A 6,734-nucleotide genomic window follows, 5' to 3' on the forward strand; every position below is an offset into this window, starting at 1 on the left:
TAGGTTTTACACTGTATATTTATGAATGTGACTCACACAAAGTTTTGAATTTCAGAAACAGCAAATGTATCYCAGGATGCAGAAGCAGAAATGATATAGCAAGAACTTTTATTAATTAGCATACTGAAAAGGCAGACCTGATGTCAGATCAGCTTCTTCCTTACATGTGTGCTAAAAAAATAAAAAGTGTATCAGACTTCTTTTCCTAGACAAAAATTACATTGCCAGAAGGACACAAGTGTTTTCCCAGGTCATCTTTCCATTGCTGGTTCCTCACTAGTGGTGTCATAGAAAAGATGGTAAACTGCAAAGAGGTAGCCAAAGATTTCCATTAACATATTCTGCTTTCACTAGGAGTCTCCGAAAATTCAGGTCATTGACTTTGCACTGCTAAGTCTATCCCTTCTCGCACAAGTYCTGGCTGTCAGAAAGTGTGATTCAGGAACGGTCAGCTCTGCACAGAGCCCTTGGCACACAGAGAAGCATGATGAGGAAAACAGCAGCGGAGGAGGGGGCACAGATCACAGATACTATAAATATTGCTCAACTAAACTCTCCTGTTATTTTCTTCCTCCTTCTAATAGCTCAATCACAGGACTTTATATGACAATATCTTTATGTCCTGTTAAGCTCTCTAATAGTTTGAGCTGATTAACTGATGCCTTATTAGATTTTTGCCTTTACAACCAAGTCATTAGACACAACCATTATCCCAGTTGCCTTGATTTTCTGCCTTAAGATTCATSTTCACCATGATACCCATGCTTAATGAGAGTGCTTAAGCAGGCAGGCTGATAGTGATTCATTTGTATCTCTTGTCCACTTGTTTTATGGAAAACAACAACAAAAAATCTTTAAGGCCTCCAATCGAATGCTCAGCCAATAGTTTTTGCACTTCTTGAGCTCCAATTAGTTGCCCTCAGGTTCAACATCCTTCCTCCACACTGCTCTCCCCAGTCCCTCTGTGTGCTTCTGGTGTGTGGATCATAGGTTTTCTGAAGCGAGGAATATTTCCTATTGATGTTCATACAATATCCAGCACAGTGAGGGCCCTAAACTAATTGGAGCCTCTGTTTGCTACTTGCTTGCTTCTAAAAAAGATTATATATACACATCCAACGAGTTTGAAGAGGTTAGTGGGGAAATCGGTTTTGCCTTGTTGCTCATTTTGCCACTACTGCATAGCTGTTTTTTACTACTTTTATTAGGATGCAAAGGAAATGCTCATTTTAGGTTTCAGATACGGCAAGCACTGTTACAGGGCACCTCCACACCCAGGAATGATTATTTCAGGTTTTATTTAGCAAAGATCACACTAGTGGTACCCTTTTTTGTACACTGAATGTTTATTTGCTGAAGTCAACAAAAGGGCTTTCTGGTAAATATCTATACTTCTTTATTCAAAAAAAAAAAAAGACTTCCATATTTACCTTTAAAAGTAGGGATTTCTGTGGATTTTTGCTAATACTCTGATCTCACTCCAATATCAGACTGAAAAAGCTCATTAACTTGAGTAGTTTTACAGGCGATATATTCTGATACAAGTAAAAAGAGACAGCTTCTGACTTAAAAATAATTCTTCCCTTGTTCTTACTAGTTTCTATTCCATCTGACAGTCTTTACTGACTCTCCAACATAGCCTGGCAGCTTACTTTACACCAGTAAACCCTCCTGGGGGCTTAGGGGAAAAGAGCCTAATGTACGAGTAACAACACAGCTCTTTGTTGGTGATTTTGTGCCCTGGGTGTTAAGAACTCATTCACAACTGAAGCAACGCTTCTGGAAATTAGTAAAATCTATGGTTACATGAAATTCTACTTTAGACGTTGYAACTTACAGATATTAAAAATGAATCCTCCATTGGACCATGAGCAGAGCTTTTTGCAAAGCATTTGCCTGATGTGTAGCTGCTCTCCAGAGAGCAGAGTTTCCAAGAAGGAATTCCACATGTACTTGGCACATGCAGGAATAATGTCAAAGCTGTGCTGGCTCTAAGGGGCAGTTTCACTTGATCAGACCTAGTTCCGAGGCCTTTTGCTTGATATGTGGAACATGGGGAATTTGGAAATATATGAAAAGGATATGTCAGGAGAGTACTGCACATCTTCAGATACCTACAGCAAACACAGGACATTCATTAGTAGGAAGTGTAAAAACGAACAACTACACCCTCATCATTCTTTTGTTACAGATTTGCTTTTATACCTGTATATATTTATACTGTCCATTAAAGAGAGCAAACAGATATACTTCAGCTGCAATCTTGCAATATGAAGCGATACTGATTTTTCTGTGGGGGGAAACTGTTATTATTGATATTTCTCAAGAGGATGCAAGATTGCTCTGCCTAAGATGCATTTGTAATGGGAAGCGACAGATCTGACAGCTTGCTTTCGGCTCCTGCAGCACGCAAGAGGCATCGCTCCGTACTCTGCTCTCGATACCTCCCATTAAGTGGGCTGGAGTAAACGCTGCTCCGGAGACGTGCGTTTCCAGCTCATTGACACGCTAAGTGGGAACACATGGTGGGCGGATTGCTTAATGCTGTCCTAATTGATGGGTGGCGGCGACTCTCCGGCCCGGTGCCGGAGTGGGTTGTTCATTAAACCATCGGAGCGGGGCCACGCGCAGGTGTCTGCACAGCCCAACCTGCCTGGGGATTTGGTTTCTCCGGAGTTGCTTAGCAACGCAGCGCCGATGGACGCCGGCTGTGCCACCACCGCGCCTGCCGCCTCCCCACACCTCGCGGGAGGCCGTTGGGACGGGTGCGCGCTGTTCCCGGGACGCAGCAGGGATGGTCGTGGAGAGGAAGTGACAGGGAACGCAGGAGGGTTTGTTGCCACTGCTCCTGGATGTAGGGAAGTTCTGTTCGTTTGGATGGGAAACACAAGTCCTGATTGCTTCCTCTGGAAAAAAAGAATAAAAAAAATAAAATCTCTTTTATGAAGCCTGACATAGGTAAGCGTAAACACCTTCATTTCCCATGGAGTCCCCTTCCCTGTCGAGCACTACACAGGCTCTGCATCCTGCAGATGCAACCACAAGTGAGTGTCTACAAGGATGCAACATTTCCAGGGCACTCGTGCACTGCCATAGAAGGACCTCCAAGCTCCACTATTTACCAGTGCCTTAAATCAGGAAGTGACTCTCATTTTCTGATGTTAGAGGTCTTTCCATAACAAAATTCCCTAAACCCAGAAGATTAGCTCCAGAACCAGTACCCAAAAACCAGGGAAGTGCTAGGAATGACATTCCCTGAGAGATTCAATGGGATAAGGTAGACTGAATCTCAAAAACAGCTACAGGATCAGCAATCCCATCATTTATTTTTGAAATAACTAGGACTTATATAAAAATAACTAAGTTGTCCTGGGAGAAAGGAGCTCAGGTGTCTTCACACAAATGTGCTCCTGTTCTTACACTACTTGGAGGATGCGAGTACACCACAGGATGTGAGTGCCACCACAGAACAAACCACTTCTTACTTCTTCCAAAAGTATTCTGCAGTTACAATGCCTATCTTCATACGGCATTAACCTGTGTGTAAGCATGAGTTTTCAAATGCAATTTTTGGAAGGAGATTTTTGAATGCATGATCCTAATAATGTGATCTTCACATAGAAAATATTTTCAGGCAAAAGGAAAAGACAGATACTTTTACACTAACTCATCCTTATTAAACTGAATGATGTTTCTTCAGGCATTACTGATAGGCTTGAAAGCACTATATGATCTGTTGGAGATTGTACTGCCTTGATTAATTCCCCTGGAGTCTGATCTAACGCCTGCGGAAGTCAATGTTTGTCTTTCCAGGGGTTCTGGAACAGGTTCCTTTTCTTTGTAGCATCTTTGTCCATTGTTTAAAATATAAGAAACCATGAACCTTTCTCACCAGTATCCCCCAGCTGAGAAGGTGCTGAAATGTTCTACTCCTGTAACTGCTGTTGTTTCTGTTAATTAGAACATTGCAAATTCTATTCTTTTTTTTTTTTTTTTGAACAGGAATGGAGCAGAATGATGCATTTCATCTCAAGGGAAATGTCCACTTGCTATGCATGAATGCACTAGCCAARGCTTTGTCTAGCACATGTGTCAAACACATTTGTCTTATCTAGTAGAATAATTAACTCACAGCAACTTGTATTGTAGAAATAGTGATTTTTTTTCAAGATTGACTAACTTCTTTTTGTGATGGAGAAGATTACAGAAATTTTATATATGAGAAGGTCATATAAATTATATATACAGAATTTCATACATATAGAAGAAGTGGAACATATCTTACAATTGAAAAGTAACAAAAATTTGAATTATATTTAGAGGATATAGGATTATATTAGAGGATATAGCTGTTTGGCAACAAAACATTTGGATTCCTACTGGACACTTTAAGTTTGATATTTCCTTCAAGGTATTCCCTACATGTGTAAGTTCAAATATTATTCAAATACCTCTTTCAATCAGCTTTCCAATTCAGTGCCAAAAGCTGCTTAAATATGTTTATGAAAGTGATAAACAGAACCATATTTGCAGAAGTATTTGAAGGATCAACCTATTAGGCTGAACTGAGTTTTGGTCTATGACAATTTGAATATATAATTGTAAGTTTCTAAAAGAAATAACAACCAACCAACCAACCATACAAAAATGCCTGTTCATTTATTCTGTTTAGATTTTTTTCATTGTCTCCATAGCAAATTTCATTATCATCTTGTTATCTGTGGCATTTCTACTATAAAACACAGTCTTTGCTGATAAGTAGAATCAGGCACTCACAAACTTAAAACATTTTACTGTCAAAGGAGAAACCTAAAAGAAGAACTTCCTCTAATATTTGGGCAGTGTGATACAGATGTTTGTTGCAGTATTGTGTTGGATCTGTTTGGATTAAAGTCTGATGCTTGGGAGAACACAGGAAAGMGTTACCAGAAAAGTCAGATGCAGATAGTAATGCTATCATTATCAAATTCCTCTTCTGGTACAAGCCTAAGATGCTGACTCAGAAATATATGAGTTTCTCTTCTAAATTAATTTTATAAGCCCTGGAAAAAACAGACACACATAAGTTTGCAGATTTGTAGCAAGGTAGCTAGGAGGTTTGCTTTAATGTTGTTCAGGAAATGGTTGTGTATGAACACTGTATGGTGCATTCGTAATTTCTGCTAAAACTCAGACTGCTGATGTTTATTTGTTGCAATTAAAGCTTTCACAATAAAAGCTTAGCAATATTGAAGTGCTACAACGTGAGAAGGAAGGATCCAATCAGGAAGACATGGGGCACCCTATCTGATGTCACTAAAATCAGTTAGAAGATTCAGTTCTGCGAATTTCTGGATCACACCCTGAATACAAGGTTTTGGGTTAASGCAAATGCAAGAAAAGAGATAGCAAATGTCAAGTCACTGTGGCAAAGATGTGATCTCCAGGTCTTTACTGTTGCCACTGCACCTGCATGTACATTGGTGTGACTGCATGATTTGGAGAATCATTTTTGTTTTCTGATTTATAAATACTGGTTGATGTTAACACATGCTTGAACACAGACCGGGGATTTTGCTTTTGGAAAAATATTTTTTAGTATGTTCACTGCAGGTAGCACTGGTAGCAAATGCTTGTCTATTTCATTTTTTTCATTTACTTGCTTTCTCATTTTAGAGCAAAATTAACCAGCTCTATTTTTTTTTTAGCTTCTAGTTTTATTGGATGAGTTACAGATAACTAATTGTCTCAATAAATGTTAAGAAAAGTAAAAAAAACAAACCAAACCAAACCAAAAAAAATAGGTCAAGGATGGCCGCTACACAGGCATGTTCTCTTCTGCATAGGACATAGGAGAGATGGGGTCACAAAGCATCTTTTTCTGGGATCTCTGTGAATTATTGATGTCCTCCAGCATATTTTATGCAGTTACTGATGGAGGTGACTCAGTTTTACGTCTGCTTGGAGACAGGGGTTCAATGCAGATGGCTTCTTGGTTCATTAAGCAGCCTGTGATCCTACCTACTCTTCAGCAGGAGGAAACTGCAAAAGGTTCTTTGGTGTGTTCGCATCTGACAGACAGTGGGAGGCTGGAATAACACACACTACAAGGCAGCTGGAGAGTTAGTTTCCTTCTTGATGTCTCCACATGAATTGAGCCCAAGGAAGCTTTGATCTTGCTGAGACTGGCAAAGAGGATTATTTCCCAAAGACTGAAGAACACCCAAATTCCCCAGCTGACACACTGAAGACTTAATAAGCAATTTAGACATTGGTAACACAACCTTAGTTTTTTTCAGGTTACCTAGTATGTGTCCTACCCTAGGTGAAGATGGAAAGAAAAGCTGTTAGAGAGTGTCTTTGATCCTATCAGGAAACATCTGAGAAATGTAGCTACAATTATCACATGGAAATTTATAAGAAATTATGAAAAGCAGCCTAAGGATTTTTTTTCTCAAAAAAATAAAATACTGAAAATGTTTCCTGGATTGACACAACCAGTTTACTTGCAGTTTGAGACTATGTATGTCAGAAAAAAAAAGTATTATTTTTCTAAAGAAAAATCAAAATAATCTATAGAACGCATTTTTTACAACAATGGTAATAAAAATGAAATCATTCAAAGTTACACAGAGAAGTAGGCTAGTGAAAATATTTTACATATTCTATACCCTTCCTAAAAAAAATTGATTGATTTTTTATGGTTTTTTTTTTTTTTTTTTTTTTCCTTAAATAAGTTTTTTTAAAAATTTTTT

The sequence above is a fragment of the Nothoprocta perdicaria genome, unplaced genomic scaffold, assembly GCF_003342845.1.
Source record: "Nothoprocta perdicaria isolate Ctin4 unplaced genomic scaffold, notPer1 scaffold_85, whole genome shotgun sequence".
In the NCBI taxonomy this organism is placed as follows: Eukaryota; Metazoa; Chordata; class Aves; order Tinamiformes; family Tinamidae; genus Nothoprocta; species Nothoprocta perdicaria.